General features: G+C 40.9%; 1 long non-coding RNA gene across 1 annotated transcript; it reads left to right on the top strand.

Annotated features, from left to right (window-relative positions):
* The first annotated feature begins 1,699 nt into the window (after positions 1–1,699).
* LOC120223609 lies at positions 1,700–23,289 on the top strand. The gene is made up of 5 exons (XR_005526344.1): positions 1,700–1,774; positions 12,834–12,960; positions 21,459–21,618; positions 22,224–22,319; positions 23,253–23,289. It is a non-coding gene; the product is annotated as an uncharacterized LOC120223609 (long non-coding RNA).
* The last annotated feature ends 1,204 nt before the right edge of the window (positions 23,290–24,493 follow it).

Genomic DNA, 24,493 nt, shown 5'->3' with positions numbered 1-24,493 from the left:
CTAAACTTGGGGGTGAAAATTTTTCTGAAGGTCAAAAGTTATCATAAAAACTGAAGTCATGCTAAGATTACAAAGCTGCCTCCTGTCCTCTAAGACTTGCCACAAAGATTCATGACCCGGGTCCAGTATGAAATCTGAAGTGAAGGAATGCCACATCCAAATGAGCTTTCTTCTCTCTGTTCTCCCAATACAGAAAGAGGTCGATTTCTCTGCAATACTTACTAGCACTTCAATCTTTGAAATCATGGGGTTTATTTCCAGGGTGCTAATAAAACTTTACTTTAAGGGAAGGCTGTTTCCAACAAGACTATATGAAACCTTTCTACAAATAAGCCAGCGTCTTCATTGTTCACAGCACTACTGATTCATTTCTGTCTCAGGGCCTTTGCTGTCTGCTTCCATGATATGGAATGCCCTGTGCCCTGGTCTCCTGCTGAGACCAAACCCTATTTCAACCTTCAAGGCCTAGCTTAAGATGCATCTTCTCCAAAAAAATTCTCTTGGTCTTCATCAACCTGCCTTCCCCCTCTAGTCTCCATCCCTAAACCTGCTCAAATATATTTCTTGTGGCAGGTGATATCCTGTGGCAGAGTATTCAGTACAGAAAAGTGCTAGAAGTACAGCAAGACAGCTTGATTGAGGAAGGCTCAAGTCTCCTGACAATGGAGGCACAGCAGGGTGCAGCTCAGTTCATGCAGTTTAGAGAAAAACAGACCTGCCCAGGTCTGAATCCTCGCTCTGACACTTACTAGCTATGTAACCTCAGGCAGATTACTTCCCATCCATGGGCTGCAGTATCCCTTTCAAAAATGCCATGGGGTTGTTCCCAGGCTAAAATTGGTTTAGGTGAGGCCACTTTTCCTAAACACTGGAGCTACAAAGAGGAGTATAGTAAAGCCGCAATCTTGAAAAAGGAACTCACAGTCTACAGGCAAGTTATTTGCAATAGTTTCAGGCTCTTTGAGAGAAACAAATGGTTAAGCGGTGTTTGGGGAACAGTAAACTGGAAACAGTTACAGGGAGTAGGGTAGACACTGGAGTCTGAAGTGATTCCAGAAGTGCAGATCTGTGCTGAAAGCTGGAAAATAGTGACAGCAGTAGGAATGGTGGTGAAGGAAGATTTGAGAGACATTCCAAGTAGAGCAAAACTACAGGCTTGGTGCATTTCAAACTTGAGGATAGAGTAGACTGATGAATCCTGACCCAACTTTCTAGCTAAGGAGACAGAGGCACCAATAGAAATAGAGTAACTGGTTTGGGTAATGGAAGAGATCAATCTCTGCAGACTTCAGATGTGTCTCACAGACAACCAATGCCTATCTCGAAGTCCAACACCTTGTTCTTTCCCAAGCCTACTGAGTCCTCTTCCTCACCCACCCCCATTCCACTTGACTTTACTGAAAAGTTCACTGGTGAGTTGAACAATCAACTAGGTTTGTGAGACCTAAGCAAACAGCATGTACCACTAGTAAGAAGTACACTCCCCACGCATCTTTTTTATTGGCCCTACTTGACTTTTAAAGTTAAAATAACATTAGCCTAGGATCTCCCAGGTTTCTCTTGACCATTCCTCCAAGATTACAAATATCCAACTATCCTCTGAAGCTGCCCAGGTAGAGCAAGGCAGCCTGGTCCGTTACAATTGGAGGGTGGTACTTCCACATTCTGAACCAGTAACTGTCATCCAGAACCAGCCAGAATCTGCTTTCTGTGGAACTCCCAACCTCCTCCTCTTCACCACAGACACCGAGCATGCTCACTGTAGATTAAGAAGGTGACTCCTCATATAGTCCCTAGTTTATAGAAATAAAAAAAAATGTAATGCATGCCTTGCCTTTGATCCAACAATTATAGAAATGTATCCTAAAGAAATAATCAGAAGTGCATATAAATAAATGGCTGCAAAGATATCTTTTGAAGTATTCCTTTGGATTGGGGGGAGGGGGGGAAGAGAGAAAATGCAGGGATATTCTGAATGTAAAACAATAAGGGAATATTTCAATGAATTGCCACATATCCACAGAAGAGAATAGTATACAGAATTTAAAATATTTTAAAGACATTTTAATGACATGGGAAAATATTTTAAATACATTTTAATTAGTGAAAAAAGAGAACTACATATAACTTTGTTCTCAATTTTGTAACATACACAGACACATACACACATATATGCCTTATATACATAAACAAACACAAACACATACATACACACACATATCCAAAGAAAAATAACCTGGGAGGTATTACCATTATCTCTAGGTGGAGATGACTAGATAATTTTAAATGATTTTTATTTTCTTCTTTGTACTTTTCTGTATTTTCCAATTCTCTTTGAAATCTCTTGTAATCAGGAAAAAAATTCTCAAAATAAAGGGAAATGGGCCATGAAATAGGCCACTACTTGAAGGTAAGAAACCTGTAGGGATGATATGTATGCCATGGAGCATTTATTCCTTCCATACTTCAGAGGATATTTTTTCTTTCTTGAACATGAGATGGCCAGTCTTTCAATCTCTTAAAATGCCTGACAGCTTGGATTTCAAAGCTTTTCTTTAAAGCTCAGAGCTTCTCTCAATAAAACCTATATTCCTCCATGCCTAGGCAATGAATGGCCACAAAAATCTACTAGGTATTTGGAAACAATCGTTTCTCTTTCCTTTATATTGATTGAATTAACTTTTGCCAAGAGACAAATGATCTGCCTGGATCACTCAGTTCCTTATTCTTTGATTTAATTAGGGATTAGATGGTAATAGACTGGAAATAAATTCCCTTTTCATTGACCTAAATTAACTTGGCTTTTGAAATATGGTATAGCCTCAATAATTATCTGAAAGGAAAAATATCTGTATATATATAATAACCCATTACATGCAGAAAACTGTACCAACCCAACCACTTAAACATGTCTCATTAACACCACTTGTAATAAATACCCTAACTCTTTGAGTAATGTAAGCCATTTCTGTCCATAAGATAAAGGAGTAAGGAAAGGTGGTGTGAAGGAATTCCCTTTCCAACAAGTATTTTTGTATAGGAATCTATTTTTGTAGCTGATCATTTGTGGGCCAAATCTTGTTTCTTGTTTGACAGACCTACTTCCCCCTATGTGCCTCTCTGTACTTTGCAGTATAGTTTCCACACAGTGATGGGATTTCTCTCTCTAAAACACCCCATTTGGCACACTCATCTCTCTTCCACAATTTACATTTGTATAGAAAGTTGTGGTTTGCAAAGGCTTTCACACAAAAGATGTTATGTGATCTTTACAAAAACTCTAGAAGACAAGAGTTTTACAGATGAAGAAACTAAACTCAGAGAGATTAAGTTACTTATCCAGATACTTCTGCTAGTAAAGAGTGGTTATCAGATGAAAACTTCCGCTTTCTAACCTGTGATTCAGTGTTTCATCTATCAATAACCCCTGATAACACATTTGTCTTGATGTTGAGTTTTCAGACATTTTTCGCATCCATATGCATTTAACCACTTCCCCACTGCCTCCTAATAATGATTAATGTGTGTGCTGTGTACCCTAATTTCAAATTCATTTTAATGAAAATCATTCTTGGAGGAGGGCACAAGGATGTTACCTAGAACAAGCCAGCAGGTAGACATTCAACCCATTTAAGCCCTCTAGATAAGATGTACTTCATTCACCAGAACTATTGGATAACCTAGAGAGCGTAAGGTACCTGATCTCTTCTCTAGACACAGCCTTTGTTCTTCCAGGCCTTGGCTCCTTTTCTCAGTTCTGACTGAGAAAGGTATGCCCCTTACCGACAAAGTTGGTATGACCTCCAGCAGCAGGTAACTTGCTATCCTGTAATATGCTACTTTTGGATTTGCTCTAATGTCCCCACACTCCACTCACTCCATGTTTTTCTCACATCCTACTATGCACACATACACGCAAAGACATGCCGTAGACTATATAGTTGCCCTGAGAGGAGATATAGGTCTTACCCTTCTTACTATATCTTTCCATTGCCAACAGATGCCTAAAATTTTTTTTTAGACATTAAATTAACCACTATATTTTTAGAGTGTCTACTAGAAAGTACAGCTATGCAATTATAATTGTATATTTTATAACCCACTCTTTCCCCTACCTGCCTCTACTTTCCTTTTTCTTGCACCACAAATCCTTTCATTTATTTTAATAGCTTTCGGCAAATAACTTTATATTTTATTTCATGGGACGGTGATCATAAGGTCTCTAATTTGTTTCAGCCTAAGACTCTAAGATTTGAATTAGTCTGTGAAAAGTTTGGGAAATCACTATTTATTTATTCTATGCTTCCCACTCAATTTCTCTAGGCAAAATATCCTCTACTCTTTAAAAAGTGTATTCACTTGAGGATATAAATTTCATTTTCCTAGGTCAAACTAGCCCAATTCAATATTCCTTGTTATGCTCAATTATAAAAAGGAAAGAGTGGAAGAAAACATGATTTTATTATATAACATAATAACATGAGCTAGGTTATAAAATATTGTTTACCATGTCCTCCTAATCATGTTTTCAAGATTTTTTTCAAACAGCTTGACAATATTTAATTTTGTTAGTAGAATACGTGGTCTGGATTATTCCTTTTTTGAAATGTAGATGGATCTGGTCACTAAGGCATCTTCAAAGGTAAGTATTACATTTAAAGTCGTGTTACAGGACTAGGGAAACAATCTCTTTGACATAGGACCCTATATTTTAGACACCACCATACAGAGTTGGTTGGAGAAAACTTCAAGGGAGATGCTACCATGGGTGCTGCCCCCTAACACACACTCAAACATTCACCTATCTCTAGGAAGAATGAGATTCTTTTACAAAACATGGATAAAGCACCTAATGCAAACTGTAAAATGTTTAGCCTATAATTTTCATTAATTACCGTCTCTAATACAGAATGCTGCTGAGATATTAAAATGTAAAAGCAATGCTTTTTTTCCCCTTGTATTTATTGAGCAAGAAAAAGAAATGGAATAAGAGATACACTAAGGAAAATTTCCCTGCTCATAATATATTAAAGGCATTATTTTAAGTGTGCTTCCTCATTCCTTGTGGGCCAGCCCTTTCCCTGAACACAGAATAAGCACAGCCCACACTTCCATAAAAGTTCTCTAGCTTTCACCAACAGCCCCCCATATATCTAGACCTATTCTGCCACAGCCTTTCTTTTAAAATAGCTAAATTCATTAGGGATTTCGGGAGGAAATCATGTCACACTGAGACAATTAAGTTTATGGTTTCTAAAAACAAAGTATGGATAAATGTATTGGCAATGGAGAAAGGGTTATCTGCAGTATGAGACTTCCAACGTCTTAGCCTGAAAACTCTGAACTCTAATTACATTCTGATTGTTACCCAGGAAAATCCATCTTTTCCCCTGTGTTTCACCGATACTATAAAACTGAAGTATTGTATAGATAGAATAAATACTGAGTTCTATCAATTAATGAGTTTATATAATTAACAGTGCGTGAGAAATTATTATTACATTCTACCCCTCCCCCAAATCACGGGTGCCAGGCCCTTCTGTGCCCAGTCCCCTTCAGCATCTTTACAACTTGCTGTTTACATCTTCTAAACTCTCTGTCTAGTTTTCCTCCTGGCTATGACTGATGCTATTTCTTTGTCCCAGAGGGCAAAGAGCAATGTTACATATTCCTTTAAACTCCTACACCATTTGGGGCCCTGCAATTTTTTTATCGGAATCTCCCAAGTTTCTTCATTCTTTGCCTAATTATGACTTCTTCTTGGCTTCACGATCTTTTCCAACCCTACAGAGGATGCTGCCTCTTTCCTTAGCATCCATGTGCCAGGTTTTGTTTTTGTTTCTTGGTAACAAAAAGAGTTATAGGAAGCATGCCTATTTCTCAATGTTTCTTGACATCTTGTGAAGAGAATATACACAGAACCCAGACAAGCTCCTTTCTTCACAGATCATGAAGTAGTACAAATGGTTTGAAAACCTGAAAGATCCGGATTCAAATCATGGTTCTAAATTGTAGGCAATCTTAATAGCCTTTCTGAACTCCACTATCTTCCTGCTTGGAATAGGGGTCCCAGTATCTACTTCATAGTGCTACTGTGAGGGTTCAGTGAGATTGCACCTGTAAAAACATCAACATAATTCCTGACATCTCCTGAGTTCCTTCCACAACACTTCTTCTGACCTCATAAGTTTTTAAATATTATATTAACCTGACCATACACCTCAGTAGTTAAGTCACTCATGCTTCCTATAACTCTTTGGAAATTCCTCAGAATGTACTATTAGTCTCCTCTAACTTCATCTCACTTATACATTGCATGCAGATTGTAAATCTATTCTAACTGTTGGTTAAGACTCAAGATGTTGCTTATCACAGCAAAGAAACACAATCATTTCTGGGTTTTAAATACTCTCTTTTTTTCCAAAGTTTGGTCAAGTGCAAACATTTCAAACTTGAATTCAGCACTTTTCCCAGGCAATCAGGATATACCAATACCAATTTGGCATACCCATACACAATGTGATATTCAATATAAAAAACAGGTTATAAGAAGCAGAGAATCAGAAATTGTAATAAAGTAGAGGAGGGGGGAAAACTCTAATGATATTCAGGACCAAAATTGAGCTGTCCGAATCTATTGTTTATACGTGGGCTTAATTTCACCAGAACTGCTTGCTCAGCTTAACATAAATCCAGGAGGAAAAACTCCACTTTCACATGAAGAAATATGAACTGGAATTCATAGATACAGCAAGAAAAAAGTTCAGCTCTCATCCATCTACATGAGCAAAATTATTTCTCTAATGCTCCTTCTGACTCATGGTCTCTACTTTGTGACAGTTTTAGATGGAGACCACATAAACTAAAAGGTCTCTTTTGCACCAGAAGAGAACAACCAGTGTGCTCTTCAGATTAGGCTGAAGGGTGATGAGTGAGTCACCAGTATACCCAAAGGTGGGATGCTACAAGTTTTGCAAGTTTGGCCCTGAATCCCAGCCCTCTCTGGGTGGGGTGGAACAAATATATCTAGAGATCTCTGCAAAGAAAGCAGGGAGTGTGCAGATTCTTTCTGATAAGTGCCGTGTGTCACTCTCCTTTAGGTCTTTTGAGTTCTCAGTTGAGGAACTACAAATGTGTCCCAGGGAGCCAAGGCATTCATAGGGGATGCTGGGCATCACCCTCCTCTTAGCCTGCCTGTCGCTGTTCCACCCACCTTCTCTGATAGTTCTAACTATTCAAAAAATTAATATACTTCGAATTCTAATCTTCAGTGAGCTGGAATACATGTTCTCAGACTGAGAAAGGCTGCCTCGGACCAGGAACAAGTGTTCCCAAATGTCAACATAAATAGAATTCCCAGGAGAAAGGATGGAGGAGACTATTTCCTCTCAGAGCAGCTATTTCCTTGGAATGTCCGATTGAAATGTTCTTTGTTACTGTGAGCCATAGTCTGCTGATGATTTGTGCTAGCACTTTGAGTTTTGCCTTATTGAGCTGTAGAAAAGAAGTTTCTTGGTTCCCTATCACAGACCTTGAAAGTCTTGAAGTCTCCTCTTAGGTTTATTTTGTTCTTTATTAAACAAGACACCTTCATTCTTTACACCAAATCTGTTAAAAAAAAAAAAAATCACAGTTCTGCCACAACTACTGAAAGATAGCAGTGATATCTTGAGTAGCACCAAGGAAATTTATCTGCTGGGAACAAACAGCCCTAATCCTTTCTTCTTTGTAAATAGTGGTTTCCAGTGCAACTGAAATGTAGACTCATTTGTAGATGTCCAACAAGAACACAAATACTAGAAATATTCTCCAAAAGAATCAACTTCCATGGAGTTAAGCTTTATCCCCATGGGCAGATATCCAAGAAAGGAAACTTGCTGTTCTTACTTGATAGCCACACCTTCAGAATATAAAGCTGTTCTTCAGGTCAGATAAGTCAGTTGAATTTTTAAGTGGGGTCTTCAAAGGAATTCAGCACCGTGAAAGACCTAGATCTATCAAGGGTAAACATAAACCACAGAGCTATACATTAATGCGACTGTTGTAAATTAATGGTTTCCCATAAAGCGTAATAAATTGTGGAGTGGCATCATAGATTCTGCAGCCAGATGTGCTATGTATTCATGTGATAATGGAAGATGAATGTTTGCTGCATATATCATCCTGAATTTGGCTCTTTGTGAACATTTTTTCCCTTTGTTTTCGAATTTATCAAAGCCAAAATACGTAATCTATTCTTTAAGTGAAGAAACAGATTTTGAATTACTATTGACTGATTTTGCTTTTTACAAATGCTAAGGCTTTTCTTTTTGTATTCCATAAGTCAAGATAGTCTGTAGTCTTACCTAAACCAAAAACGAGATAAAATGGAGATTTCAGATACTGACATGCAGCTACTAAAAAAGCAAAGAGAGGGCTTGCTTCTTGAAAACAATTTGGTGCATTAATTTTCCACAAAGTTCCCATCAGATGTCATCAAATTCAACGCACTGTGCAGATGGGAAAGACTGACTATTGAAACAATTAACTATTGTGAGTCATTTCCTCAATCTGCTTTTGTTTTAGCCAATATGTCAAGTGGTGACAGACACTGTTAAATTTCACAAGCTCTACTGTCTTCTTGGAAACAGCATAATACAATTGACATAGCTCAGCTTGATAAATCTGCCAAACTAATGGAGGGGCCTCTTTCCTTCTACTTTTCAATGCCAAAATCTAAAGATATTATGTAGAACCTATTCAACAAGAAGAGCACAATGTCCATTTTATTCTCTGAATACTCCCATTTAATCACCTGCTGGCTCTTAGTTTCCCAATCCTTTTGACTTGGCACTAAAAAGAATATGTTAAAAATTTTATTTACTCGGTCTCCACTATCTCAGAAAAGTACTGTCACGGAGCCTGAGTTTTCCTGAAGTTTGCCATTTCTTTCAGCTTGGTCTGAAAGTTTATTACTTTAGATGACCTGGTTTACCATTTAGCACTTTAGGTGACTTTTAGACAATCAAAAGCCACTTGTCCTAACTAAAACATTTTCTAACCTTAGAGGCATGACTTTACTATTTGTGCACATCACATCACTTTCATGTCTAAGGAAATTTGGGGGAAACCGCTGTGTTGTTCCACGATGGTCTTGCTCCAAGCAGGAAAAATATCCCTAGGCAGCTTCTCTTGAACAAGATTCTAATTCACTAACCATTCCTTTATAATTCCTTCATTTGTATGGCACCGCAGCTCACCACCTTCTAGAAGGCACCTCTGACTGTCTCCAGGGGAAAGTACAGTGAGTCCTCAGAAAGTCAGGTAAGCCAGAAGCCAAGGCCATCCCCCACTCTCTAAAGCCAGAGAAGGCTAAGAGATCAGACCCAGCTGCAGTGGCCAGCAGTTCAGGCATGATCTAACAGGAATGACCAGTCAGCTAATATCCGACAAGGCAGACAAGAACACACAAGGCAGAAAAGATAGTCTTTTCAATAAATGGTGTTAGGAAAACTGGATAATCTCATACAGAAAAATGAAACTGGATCCTTACCTTATACAACTCACAAAAATTAACTCAAAATGGAATAAACACTGAAACATAGACTTGAAACATCAAGGCTCCTAGAAGAAAACATAAGAACTCTTTGACATTCATCTTGGCAATGATTTTTTGGATATGACAGCACCAAAAAGCACAAAGAACAAAAGCAAAAATCAATAAATGGCAGTACATCAAATTAAAAAGCTTCTGCACAGCAAAGGAAACAACAAAATGAAAAGGCAACCTACAGAATGGGAGAAAATGCTTGCAAACCATGTATCTGATACTTAATATACAAAATATAACAAAGAAATCATACAATAGCAAAAAAAATCCAAGTAATCCATTTAAAAATGAACAGGGAACTGAACAGATATTTGTTCAAAGAAGACATCCACTGGCCAACAGATACATGAAAAAATTCTTAATATCACTCATCATCAGGGAAATGCACATCAAAACCACAATGAGATATCCTTCACATCTATTAGAAAGGCTATCAAAAAAAAAAAAAAAACAACTAAGAGATAACAAGTGTTGGCAAGGATGTGGAGAAAAGGGAACTCCTGAACACTGCTGGTTGGAGTTTAAATTGGTACAGCCACTACAGAAAACAGTAAGGAGATTCCCCCCAAAATTAAAAATACAACTATGATATGATCCATCAATTCCTTTTTGGTGTGTGTGTGTATATATATATATGTATATATATATATATATATATACACACACATACACAAAGAAAATAAAAACAGGACATTGAAAAGACGTCCGCACTCCCAGGTTTACACCATATATATATGGTATATATATATATATACACACACACACACACACAAAGAAAATAAAAACAGGACATTGAAAAGACGTCCGCACTCCCAGGTTTACAGCAGCATTATTCATATAGCCAAGATATAGATGAGTGGATAAAGATGTGCCCCCCACCCCCCCCCCACAGACACAGTGGAGTATTACTTAGCCATCAGAAAGAAGGATTTTCTGTCATTTGCTACAATACAGATGGAACTTGAGGGCATTATGCTATGTGAAATAAGTCGGACAGAGAAAAATAAATACTGTATGATACTGCATATATATGGAATCATAAAAAAAAAAGCTGAATTCATAGAAACACAGTAGAAGTGTTGTGACCGGGGACTGGGGAGATGGGAGTGATTGGGAGATTTTTGATTAAAGGGTATAAATTTGTTAGAAGATGAATAAGTTCCAAGGACCTAATACATAGCATTGTGAATATAGTTAACAATACCGCACTGTATCTTTGAAAGCAGTTAAGAGAGTAGATCTCAAATGTTCTCACCACACACACACACACACACACACACACACACACACATGAATTATGTGATGTGACAGAAGGGTAATCATATTGTAATATATAAGTGTATCAAATTAACACATTGTACACCTTAAACTTACACAATGTTATAGACCAATTATATCTCAATAAAGCTGAATAAAATAAACAGAACAAGTGGCCATTCCAGATAGTGCAAAGGCAACAAGTGACCCAAGATTAGGCCGAACACAGCAGGTAGTATGCAAGCAGAAACCACTAGCTGGGATTACAGCAGTCATCAGAAAGACTGTCCAAACTCCACAGGACCCCATTTGGCAAAATGCACACAATCACACGGACTAACCTCAAATATGCTCTTACTATCTCTGACAGTTCTACCACATTTCTCTGGTACATTTACTCTTCATTCTTATAGATGACCTTCACACCTCCCCTCTCTTAAAACCCTTCCAACACCATCTTTCCCATCCATTCTGATGAATTTCATGTTAAAAAAGAACTGGAGCAACCAGAAAGACCACCTCTGTGGGTTTCTGCCACTGCATCCACCTACCTACCAACTTCTGCACTCATACAGTGTGGTTTTGCACTTGAAAACGTACTCTCCATGCACTTCCCCTTCCATCTGAGCACTCGGTCTTTTGCCTCCTCAAAGATGTGGAGGCATCTCCACTCACCCTCTTCTGTATCACCAAACCCCTCTCTACGGAGTCTTTTCCCCTTTTGTACAAATGTGATCTTAATTTTCCCATCTTTTTAAAAAATTTTTAATGTTTATTATTTTGAGAGAGAGACAGAGTGTGACTGGGAGGGGGGCAGAGAGAGGAAGACACAGAATCTGAAGCAGGCTCCTCTCTGAGCTGTCAGCACAGAGTCCAATGCGGGGCTCAAACCCATGAACCATGAGATCATGCCCAGGGTCAAAGTCAGCGCTTCACTGACTGAGCCACCCAGGCACCCCTTAATTCTCCCATCTTGGGAAAAAGATGTCTCTTTAGAGACTAAAGAATCCTTACTCCTAGGCTAGTGGTTCTCAAACCTAAGTCAATATAAGAATCCCCTGAGGAGCTTGGGTAAGACTAAGAATATCAGTGCCAGGGGGTCCTGTTCCTCTAGAGATTCTGAGTTAGTTGGTCTGGATTATGACCTGGGGATTAGGGTTTTGTGCATTTGATGTGATTCTAATGTGTATCCAAGGTAGAGAAGCACTGATATAATCTAGATTCATTATTAAATTCATCTCAACCAAAAGTCAAGAGAGGTGTAGCAGCTCACCCAAGCCCAGACAAACCATTAGTGGTAGAGCCAAGACAAAAATGCAGCAAAGCTAATTCCCAGTCCAGTGCTCTTTTGACAACATTGGGCAAAATGTCATATACAAAAATGTAACCTTTGGCAAAGAACAATGAATACCACCATAAGTAATGAACTTGCTAATTGTTCATCTCCACAGAGAATACTTGTGTCTTTGGTCATAAAAGGGAAGCCTAAACAAGGATGCTAAGAAGGCAAGTAGAACAGAGAATGTGAAGAAATCCCAACCATGGTACCCACAGCAGATGTTTCAGAAGTTTGTGGATGGTGAGGGACCCAGGGGAAGATGCCAAGGAGCAGCACGAGGTGCAGTGTGATAAATGGAGCTGTCTTTTTCCCATTACAGGAACATAGCAACTTTCAAGAGCAAATCAGAAACCTAGAATGATTAATTGTGTAGACTACAATGAGCCCTGTTGTGTTTGTCTATGAATCCCTTTGCTCTGAAGATGAGACACACCAGGTGCAGAGAAACACCTGGCTATGATGAACCCTGTGAGTTTGTTAGTAACCCACTCCAAAAAAAGGGGAACAGTGGTTTTGTTTACAGGTGAACAGTAGGAAGGGAATCAAAGCTGGTGAGAAAACTGAAATGGTGGAGTAAGAACAAAAGCATGCCTTTAACATCAAGCCAAGCTGCTGTCATATCTCTGGCTTTGCTTCCTCTTTCTCTAGACCTACTTGGCATCAATGAGGAACAAAATGCTTTAAGGAAGTCAGAACTTCATTCTTACTTATTCCCACTTACTGGTTCAGCTGTCACTTAGCAGTCACCTTCGCATGTGACCCAAGGAAGTTTCAGGTAAGTGTTAGCAGTGAAGAGCATAGCTGTTGAGCACACTGGTTTCTGGGCCCAAACCCCACTTTTACTAGCCATGTGATGCGATACAAATTATCAAAAGTCTCTGTGCTTCACCATCTGCCCAAATACAAATCGATGTTGATAATACCCACCCAGGAATTCTTTACTCATAAAGTAGACATGAATGTAAGATGCCTGAAACAATCAGTAAATGGTAGCTATTGTTGTTAAAACAAGATGGCCAGGGAGATCACTGTTATTTTTCTTTAACGTGCAACGGGCACATTAACAATACTGTTTGCATACTAAATGAGTATGTCGATTACACATAGTTATTGACCCTTCCTTAAAGCCGATGAGGTACACTAATATTTAGTTAGCTAATTTTGTTCAACTGTAGAGGCAGCACGGCTTGGTGGAAAGATCTAGACTCAAATGCCACCTCTATTGTTTACTAATTGCAAGCCTTAAAAAAAAAAAAAGTTTAATCTCTCCATGCCTCATCTGCTCTTTAAAAAGTGAGAAGAAATATACCTCATTTGCAAGGTAGTAAGAACTAAATGAGAGAATGCAAACGCCTAGTGCATAATAGGTGTGTGTAATAAAGGATCGTTGACAAGACAGCACACATTTACCTTGCGGCAATAAAAATGCTCTCCATTTTTAATACTCTTGAATTGTTTTCACGAATTCAAAGCAGCATTCCTCCAAATTAGTCTGAATTTGTTACGTCTTGTCATATTGTTTAATTCCAAGTACAGCTAAATGACAAGTGACCACGTCAGAATGGTTCTAGGGGAGGGTATCATCAAAAACAGATTAATGTGGCTGCAGCTCTTTTAAAAATATCTAGGGTTGGGGCACCTGGGTGGCTTAGTCGGTTAAGCGTCCGACTTTCGCTTAGGTCATGATCTCGCGGTTCGTGGGTTCGAGCCCCGCGTCGGGCTCTGTGCTGACAGCTCAGAGCCTGGGGCCTGCTTCAGATTCTGTGTCTCCCTCTCTCTCTGACCCTCCCCTGCTCACGCTGTCTCTCTCTCTCTCCTAGAAATAAATAAAACATTAAAAAAAAAATTAAAAAAAAAATATCTAGGGCAAAAAACTCTAAAATCTCTTTTGGCCACACCTCAAGCTGTTAGAGAGGGGAAGCTTTTACGTTTATCTTCTCTAAGGGTAAACGATTGGGTTTAGAGTAATTGAAAACAAGGAGGGGGAAAATGCACTGATTTATGTAAAACAGAGTATGTCTATGACAAGTGTTTCCAAATATGTGGTAAAGAAAATTGGTACATTACATATCTCTGGCTTGTCTGGTTTCTAAAAAGCCAAGGAAGTTAAATTAGGTTGATTTATTTCCCGAAGTGGTCATTTAGATTATGTATCAATAATGGGACATCAGTATCTCTGAAAGCAAAAGACTTAAAATACATAAAGATATTTTTATGATCTGCCATGCCTATTGCTAAAATACTCTAAATGCGATACTGCCTCAGGCTGGCTCCTTTGGAAGTAGACACTGAGACAACGATTCATGTGCATACGTGGGTTATTAAGGGAGGGCTCCCCGAAAAAGAACGGGTAAGGCAGAGGGGAAAGCAGGACAAGGTAGGGAGGGAAAGCAAGCAAGGCTTTTTCCATGGAGGACAACCTTGGACCTGGTCCCTCCCGCAGGAGACCTCTGGAGGGTTCATTACACTCAGAGCGGTCCCAGGTGGAAAAAAGCTAGAGCCTTCCTCTAGCTGTGGCTGCTGGTCATTGAGCAGGGCCACTGGGAGATGAGACATGCCCTCACAGACACTTTCTACCCTCTGGGGCAACAGGCCGGGAAGAGTCACAAGTGCTTCACCCTTGGAAGTAAAAACACAAGGACACTGGGGAAAAGGCACATTGCAACAGGAAAAAGTAACTTTTCATGGAGAAGGAAAAGAATGAAAGAAAAAATAAAGTCACAAACAGTTAGCTTTACTATCAATTATTCCAAAGCAATTTTTTCTTTCATTATACCCATTTTTCTCTTTTGAGTGCTATGAATATAACATAGAAACAGTTGAGACATACATTATCTCCTGTAAGTGGTGTTGCGTTAATCCAACCTAGATTAGATAAATTAAGCAAGAAGCAAGCTAATGTGTTCACATAAAAACATTTTATACTGGGGCACCTGCATGGCTGAGTCAGTTAAGCATCCTGCTGTTGATTTCGGCTCAGGTCATGATCTCATGGTTCATGGGATCGAGCCCCATCGTGTCCAGCGGCACTGACAGTGCAGAGACTGTTTGGGATTCTCTCTCTCTCCCTCTCTCTCTGTACCTCCCCACTCACTCATGCTCACTCGCTCTGTCAAAATAAGTAAACATAGAAGAAAACATTTTAGGGGCACCTCAGTTGGTTAAGTGTCCCAACTGCAGCTCAGGTCATGATCTCACAGTTTCAAGCCCTGCATTGGGTTCCATGCTGACAGCTCAGAGCCTGAAGCCTGCTTCAGATTCTGTCTCTCTTTCTCTCTCTCTCTCTCTCTGCCCCTCCCCTGCTTGCTCTCTCTCTCTCTCTCTCTCAAAAATAAATAAACATTAAAAAAAATTAAATACAATTTAAAAACATTGTTTACACAGGGTTAATTCAAAGCATGCATATAAGTAGCTTAATACAAGGGAATCACTATTACTTAGTTATGATTGTAGGACAACAAAACCTTGCAAGTATAACAGTTATTCCTTACATTAATCTCCTATACGTGCATTTTTAAAAACAATCACGTGGTTCTAGTAAACCTTTTTTCCAATGTTATTTCGTGTTGATTACATCTATTAAAATGTAATGTTATACCTGTTGTAACTACAAGTAAAAGAATCAGGCTTGTATTTTGTATGTCTTTTTCATTTAACTTTTCTCGTTACTCATTTTTATTTTATTTGATGATATTGTTAGCCCACAACAGATTGGAAATTTTAATGAACTTGGTCCAGCACCACGAGCTAGTTTGAGAATCACTGCTCTACCCCAGGTTGCCTCCTGATGCCTGGGGGCGTGAGTGGAGCCTCAGAGGCAGAAGCAGTGCCCAGGAGGAAAGGTGGGGGGAAGTGGGGAATAGGCACACTCACATTAATAATAATGATACAAAAAAAAAAAAACCAACCAGTTCTGTCTGAAACACACTAACACGTGATTTGAGATAGCATATGAAGTCAGCTTCATAAATTATGAATCCTAAGTCAAGATTGCATTTGTTCTGTGATGATTTGAACAAGGTTTTCAAGACTGGAACTAAAAGCAAAGACTAAGAAGTAGGGGCGCCATCTTGTGGAGAGATCACCCAATGCCAGGTCCAGCTGTGCCCTCATTCTCCCCACCCCTAAAAGCAAGACTTTGCCCTCCTCCCCGCTGCCCACCCACTCCTCCCCCCGCCACCACTCAGCGCCTCAGAGTATTTTTTAGAACTCCAATACTCTTTTCTTTCAAAAACAGGACTCAAGAATAAGAAAAACGTCCCTGCCTGCCCCATTTCCCTTCCCAGCAGAGCTGCATGTGGTGAGATGGGCTTTAAGTCGGCCTCTTTAATCATGGGACATAAAGATCCCACCTGCTCATGGCTGGAGGGAGCCCCTCTGTGGAGCAAAACCCCTTTGTCCCCCCCACACCCAGCTGTTTTTTTCCATCTTTTACCTGTCACAGAAAGCTGATGAAGCAGGCAGAAACCTGGGGGCTAGCCCAGGATTAGCTTCACTGTGTGCAACAAATAGATGGTGTATGGGGAGGGCTTTTAAGTCAAGTGCTGCCACAAACAGTACTATTTTCAGGAAATGATGGTTGTAAGGGATTTAGGAAGTCATCTGTCATCTGTTTTCAAGCAACGCTGCACAAAGCAGGCTGGACATAAGAATGGCAATCCCATTTTCAATGACTTTTTTCCAACCGTTCCCGGAGACTTAGTGTATAACAATCATTCATATCCAGAAATATGTTCTTATATAGAACACATATATCTCAACTTCAGCTTTTAGTACTCAATCAATGGACATGAAGATAAAAATTCATAAAGAAACACAATCTCCTTTTCAGACTTGAATGATCACTTCATTTACTTTTCCCTAGATTTCTAATTTTTCTAAATTTTTAGTCATAATTTCCAGAGTACTCTTGTTAGACTTTGGGCTGTGAATAAAAGAAATACAACTCCTATACCCCGAGAATCGAGAAAAGGAAATAGGTTGATTCACACAAGTTGAATTCTAAGAGGTTTCAGGTATGGCTGGATCCAGCGGCTTAAACAATGCCATTGAATGTCTTTCTCTCTGGCTCTCAGCTATACTTCCTTTTATATGCAGTTTTATTCTGAAGACAGGCTATCTCCACATGGCAGGGGTAATGACAATCAGCAGTGGAGTATTCACATCTCCACCCCTAGCACCTTGATCTCAAAAAGCACAAAATAGTCTTCTATGGTCACTTGAGCAGAACACATTTGTGTTATATGCCAGCTCCCATAACCACAAAAGATTGTCACAACAGAACCACACAGGGTGGAGGAAAGATGGTTCAGAAAGGAAAGATTTATAATTTGGGAAAAGACACTGAGTACACTCTACTATGTGCCTGGATCGATCTGCATGTAAGAGAATCATCCCATGTCTCTCCATTCTTGGCCCCAATCTTTACATTCAGGGACCAGGTTTGGCTTTTGACACTCTTGTTAGTGCAAGGTCATATTTGCACCCACTGGAACCCTTGTATATCCAATCTGAGCAACAACATGGCAAACATAAATTAAAAAGAGCTTGAGGCACCTGGGTGGCTCAGATAGTTAAGCATCTGACTTTGGCTCAGGTCATGATTTTGTGGTTTGTGAGATGGAGCCCCACATTGGGCTCTGTGCTGACGGCTCGGAGCCTGGAGCCCTCTTCAGATTCGGTGTCTCCCTCTCTCTCTGCCCCTCTCATGCTCATGCTGTCTTTCTCTTAGAAACAAATAAACATCAAAAAGAAGAAGAAGCCCTTGCATGAATTCTCCAGGAAAATGCAGGGATTCAAGGAGCCAAAATATCACAATCGATGCCTTTTGAGCTGGTAGCACAGGCTATCATCCAAAGGAAAGCAGAGTCCCTGACTGTTTTTATCACACACTCCATGATTTACCTCATATACAGTAGAGTAGTAGAGGTGAAAAATAGGAAGTTTTCACATTTTATGGGGAAAAAATTGAGTAATATAATAACAATGACAAAAAGATCCCAGAATAAATTTTCTTCTAGCTCTAGATCTGTTTTCATCTTACTGAATGCCTTTAAGCAAATAATTTAGACTTTCTGGTTTAAAAAAAAAAAAAGGTAAGAGAAAGAAAAAAGGAACTAAAGAACATCTGTGGGCAAAATTCTTTACCAGGATGTCAAAGAGGGGGGTGTTTTTTTTCCACTGTCCTTATAAATAAGGCCCAAAGCTGAGGACCCCAAAAAAGCAAGTATCTCACATTCTGAAGAAGGTGTTCAGCTCTGTGGATCACCTGTCCCTCCAGGGCTCCCTGTGAGGCACGGAGACAGACAGGTCAACCACCACCCACAATCACCGCCCCATCCTTACAGGGCTGCAAGGAAAGGCAAGCAAATCTCAGAGGTAGAACAGGCTTTGTGGGAAGCTCTTTCTCCCTCCCAGAAGTCACATGGGGGAAGCACCAAGAAACATCTGCCACGATCGCCCCATCCCACCCCCATTCTCTGCTCCCTTGGAGGGTACAGATGAGCAGTTTCCTTGTTTCTACATGAAGGAGCCCAGGGGCTGGGGGAGGGGGGTGGCAGGAGCCTTGGGTCCACCCTGACTGGCACTGGGCCAATGTGTACAGACGATCAACATAAAAAAGTTGCTACAAAACTCACAGTTTGTTGTTGCAATGATAACTAGGAAAATTATGAGTGAAATCACGATGCCCCATGTTAAGCTGCCCACATGAACACTTGTATATGCACATTTGTCTAAATCAGTAAAAAAGCCTAAAAAGGAGGTATGGAGAGTGCATCCCAGAAGGAATATAAGTGCCCTCCAGAGAGTTGTCAGTGACAACAGAGTCCGGGGTGATGCTGAAAACCTCCTCAAGGAAGCCCTTAAAAGCCCAAAGATCACAGTGACAGCAGAGGCTACCACCAATCGATGGAACTTGATGGAACCACCTGAACCAGGGTCCCACGGAACCAGGATCCCTTCCACTGGTCTATCGGCAGTCACACAAAAGGATTTCTACCTCCCTGACCCTCTTTCCTGACCCCAGGAGAGGAGTCAGCACCAGAGTCAGGCCAGGCAGGTGGATCACAGTGCCGGCCTGGGCTCGGGGCAGGAGGGAACGAGCTTGACAGGTCCACAAACAGGGCTAGGAGCTGCGGCCCCACAGCCAGAAGTCAGCGCGATGGCGACAGGTGTGGCGTCCGCGGCACTTCATACTCACACTCTTAGAGCAGCAGGGCTGGACTAACTACAGCCTACTTGAAGGAGCCAGGCTTTGACTTGAGCCTGGGCATGGCAAAGAAATTTCTGAAGCGATCCTCACCAAGGGACTTGCAGTTCGGCATCTTTTTTGGCCAGGGGCACCCCTCCTCACGGACAGGGGTCCGTAAAGAAGACGGCTCCTGGGCCTATGGCTAGCTGTGTGTTCTTGGGCACGCTGCCTGGGCACTAAGAGCCTCAAGTTCCTCATCATAAAATGAAGACTATATTAGTACCTAACACAGAAGATTGTTGTGAGAACTAAGTAACTAAAAATGCTTGGAACCACGCCTGGCAGGCAGGAACTGGGTAGTACCAACTACTTAGTATCATCTGTTCCCCAGAGCCGCTACTCTGATAACTAAAAGCATATGATGGTTTCTAGGACAGACTTAGTTAATGACAACAAAGGACTGAACTACCATTTGGCTAGATTCTAACTATATTAAATACATAGTTTGGTCTGACCTATTACCAGCTCAATTAGTAAAACTTTAGTTCGGGATGGAAAGTGTTTTTGAAAGATTTCAAGATTCTATGGGACAGAAAATACTGCAGTATCTGTAATATCTAGTGTCTTATCAGAAAAATAGGAACAGCTATTCCTTTAACATTTCTGACAATCAACAGAACTGAATCAAAAGGACCCCTTTTCCCTACACCCCAGTTCTCCGTACAAGTCAGAATGGTCTTCTAAATCAGAAATTAGATTTTATCGTCTCCCTGCTTGTAAGCTTTCAACAGGCTTCTTCCCATCACACAATAAAATCCAAACTCCTTCCTGTGACTTGCAAGGCCTCACTGCACTCTTGCCCCGACTCCTGTCCAGACTCCCCTCCTCCCTTCCCCCCACCCCCCAACCATGCTGACCTTCTTTCTCAAACCCGTCAAGCTCCTTCCTTCTTCAGACAGTTACACCTGCCATTCCCTCTGACTGAACACTTTTCTCTGCAGCCCACTCCCGCACTGCATGTAGGACACTACTCAAAGGCCACCTCTTTAGAGAGAGCTCCAGGAGCATTCTTTTTAAAATAGCTCCCCTATTCCCCCCATCACTGCAGCCCCTCAGCTGACTTTATATTTATAGCACTAATCAAGAACTCAATCTGTTTCATTTTTACCCTACTGGAGCATAAACTCTCACTGGAGTAGAACTTGGTGTGTCTTATCCACTGCTAAATTTCCAGTGCCCAGAAAATCTCTGTCACATAGAAGGGAATACAGCAATCTTCACTGAATGAAGGAAGAACGAAAAGATGAGGAATTCACTCTCTTCGGAGACAGTTCGTTCATTCCATCCCTCAAACAAAAACTGTCTGCCTCCTATGTCACACACTGCATACTAGTGTTCCTAATTTTGCAGCAAAATAGAACACCTATTCACCCTCATCTGACATGATAAATATTTGTTGAGTAAATGCATGCATGCATGCATGCATGCATGCATGGATGGATGGATGGATTTTGGTCTAAATCTACAATACATCAGAGTCCTTACACACTGTTCAGTCATTTTTGTTTAAACAAATGAGTACTCAGAAACAAAAATAATTCTTTCCATCCTTTTATGCCTCATCTGTCATCTCTTTGTGACATTGTTTTTTTTAATAAAAAGACATAGGCTTCAGGTGACCACCAAATGGCCAGAAGTCTCCCAAGAACGTCAGACCTTAGGAAAACATGCCTGAGTATTCTGTATAGAAAACTGTTACCAGGATGCCTTCCCCCTCCACCCCATGTCTATCGTAGATTTTGCTTGTATCGAATGAGCTTTCTAATTTCATCTCCCAAGAAGTGGAATCGTGTAGAATTGCCCACCTTCCCCACAGTATCCAGTCACTGTCCTTATCACCTCCAGCAAGTGATCCTGACTTCAACCCCTTTGTTCTCATCAGATATGATCTTCTACCCTCCCCTTCACTGGCACCCTCCCACTCCCTGTGTATCGCCCCCAACCTGGGCCCTTTCTCTGCCCCAGCTGTCATTTTTCGACACAGCCGAGCAGAAGTGACAAGTCCTCATCTCCTTGACCAGGTCCCGTCCACTTCAGGGACTGCAGCAGCAACACTACAAGTGACCAGAGCCCCATGGCTCAGTGCCATCCACCAACAGCCTATCTGCATGCCCCAGCTCTGCGGAATGAGTTGCAGTCATTTTGGTTTTACAAGAAAACTAACCATGTAGGGTATCTGAGGTAAGATGAAAGAAGAAAACTGGTTTCAGATTCAGTCCTAAAGTCTAATCAGGGAAGGAAAGGAACTCCTGTCAGGGAAAACTTGACACTGTCCAGTGACTTTCTTGATGGAAGACACTTTTCAAGGCTGACACTCTTAACCCAAGAGATAGTCAACAGTGGCACAGAAGTCAGGGCTGTCCTTGAACTGTGGTTCCTACACTGTTCTCTCAACACCTACCAAACATATCCCTGATATATACACCCCCAAAGGTACACAGGCGCACACACACACACAGATATACACACACAAATACACACACACTCACCCACAGGTATACATACATGCTCCCAGGGGTACACACAAACATCCACACACAGGTATACACACACACACAGTTAACATACATTCATATCTTGCTCCCTTTCTAGCCCTCTAACCCTTAGCCCATCTGGCCCATCATGATAACAATCGACATTTATCATCTATCAGACCCTGCTCTAAGCATTTTACAAAAAGGATCTCATTTAATCCTTCCAACTACATTATGAGTAGCACTATTATTATCTCCAGAAGCGAATGCTTCCATATGTGTCTCTCTTATTTATTTCTCTTAATTACCTAGCAAACTGTACAAAAAAGCTGCTATTGACCACGTTTTTTGGACAAGGAAATAAGGAGCAGAGAAATTGAATAACTGAATAATCAAGGCCACCATCTGGTAAGAGTTGAGAGATGGATCCAAAGCCAGGACTCTGACTCTGCCGCCTATGCTGCCTCTTGTATAAGCCGCCTGTTTCCCAGAAGCAGGCTGTCTGGCAATACGTAAAACCATATAATGCAATGACCAAAAATAGGTTTTAATGAAAAAAAAAAAAAAAAAAAGAGCTATTCAGATAGCTGGAATGAGTTAGTTACCAGAATTGGGTTTTAATCAAACTATGACCTTCTGCAAACCACTGAGAGCAAAAATCATCGAACCTGGCTCGGTCCCATGGGTGAGTCAGCTTACCATAGCCACCTGGGGAGCCAACTTCAGAATGGAAGACTCCTTCTTTAGCCGCCTAAGAATAAAGGTGCAATGCCCTGTCCTGATATATTAGGAAGGATGCATGTACTTTAAGCCCATGTGTCTGTGTAAAGCTGCCAGAACCAATATATATGAGGAATATAGGGGTGATTTACAAAACGTGGCCCTCATTGCAGGATGCCTCCCTCCCACAGAGCATGCCATGTGTGCAATAGTGGAGACAGGAAGTGGTCACAATGGAAGGAAGCTAAGGGAAAAGAATCAATGATTGCTCCTTGCCATCTCATCCTACCCCCTCAACAGCTATGAAACAGGCACTAACCATCCCCATCCCACAGGAGACAATGCCAAAGACCAAGTGATAATGGAGGGTAATGAAGCCCAGTTATGTCGCCCCCACTTCTTAAGACTGTAAAAACAGCCTAGCATCTTATCCCAGTCCCACCCCTTGCTAGTTTGTGACGTGGGGCAAGTCACAAAAGCTCTCCGGACACCTGAGTCACCCATCATCTATCACCTGGTAAAAAGGTTCAATGGGTTGGTGGGGGGGTATAAATGACATAATGGGTAGAGAACATCTTTTTTTTTTTTTAATTTTTTTTTTAATGTTTTATTTATTTCTAGGAGAGAGAGAGACAGTGTGAGCAGGGGACGGTCAGAGAGAGAGGGAGGGAGTCACAGACCGAATCAGGCTCCAGGCTCTGAGCTGGCAGTCAGTACAGAGCCTGACGCGGGGCTCGAACCCACGAACCTCGAGATCATGACCCAAGCGAAAGTCAGACGCTTAACTGACTAAGCCACCCAGGCGCCCCAGAGAACATCTTTGAGAAAGGAAAGATCACTTTATAAATGTTCAGGCTCACTATTCCTTATTCATCTTCCACAGGTTAGCTCAAAGTCATTACACTGGAATGCCCTCCCCCCAAGGAGGAGGACAAGACTGGATTCCTATAGCATACCTACTCCTTTGTACACCTTAGCAGAGTCACAGTTTTGCATTTGTGCATGTATTGGATGGTCTGCCTGCCCCTTTAATCTGTAACTCCATGAAGGTAAAAGCCACCTTGTTTTGCTCAACATTATTAGAATTCCAGTGCTTAGCATTGTGTCCAGCATTTGGTAGGCCTGAAATTGGGAATAAATGCATCAATATATTAGTATTAAAATAAAATTATGCATTTATATAATCACAAAGTATACAATTATAATTTTTAAAACTTAGAATTACAAAACAAACAATTAGCACCGTATTTATTACCTAGAATCTGCACTACTGATCATTCTCACCATCTAGAACTTAAAGGTAAAAAAAAAAAAAAAAAGAAGAAAGAAAAAAACGCTTACTGTGTGGAAAATGACTGTCATAAAGTGCACACATTTAACTCCTGAGAAGAGGTGGATCCACCCTCAAGCCATCATTCCTACAATTGGGTGTAAAATAAGGCAGGGGGTGAGAGCAGCTGGGACATCTGACGGCTGGTGAGGTGTCAGCCAACAGCGTCAGGAAAAGGCAAAGTGTAAAAGCGCGAGCACAGCAGCCTGAGGTAGTTACTGTGAAGGCCATCGGCCCCCACGCCCCCAGCATGCCCCGGAGGCACCCCGCCACAGGGAAGGGCACTGAGTCTTCGAGAAAGGGAAATCATGTCTGAGACACTTAGCGTATAATCAGAGGGACATGGTCAGAGATCCCAGCAATGTCTCGTCTGCTAGGGTGAAAATGAAGATTGTTTCAGCTGTAAGTAAACTTTCCTAAAATGGAAAATGTCTGTCATCCCATGACTGCTTTGCATACCTGAGGTGTTGGTGAGTACAATGCTTTTTACCAGGCACAGGTTGGAACCAGTTATTTGTGTGTTTACCTCCTC

Source organism: Hyaena hyaena, unplaced genomic scaffold (assembly GCF_003009895.1).
Source record: "Hyaena hyaena isolate Hyena2069 unplaced genomic scaffold, ASM300989v1 scaffold_1015, whole genome shotgun sequence".
Taxonomy (NCBI): domain Eukaryota; kingdom Metazoa; phylum Chordata; class Mammalia; order Carnivora; family Hyaenidae; genus Hyaena; species Hyaena hyaena.
Note: the sequence above shows the minus strand (reverse complement) of the source record. Positions and strands in the feature narration are given on the sequence as shown.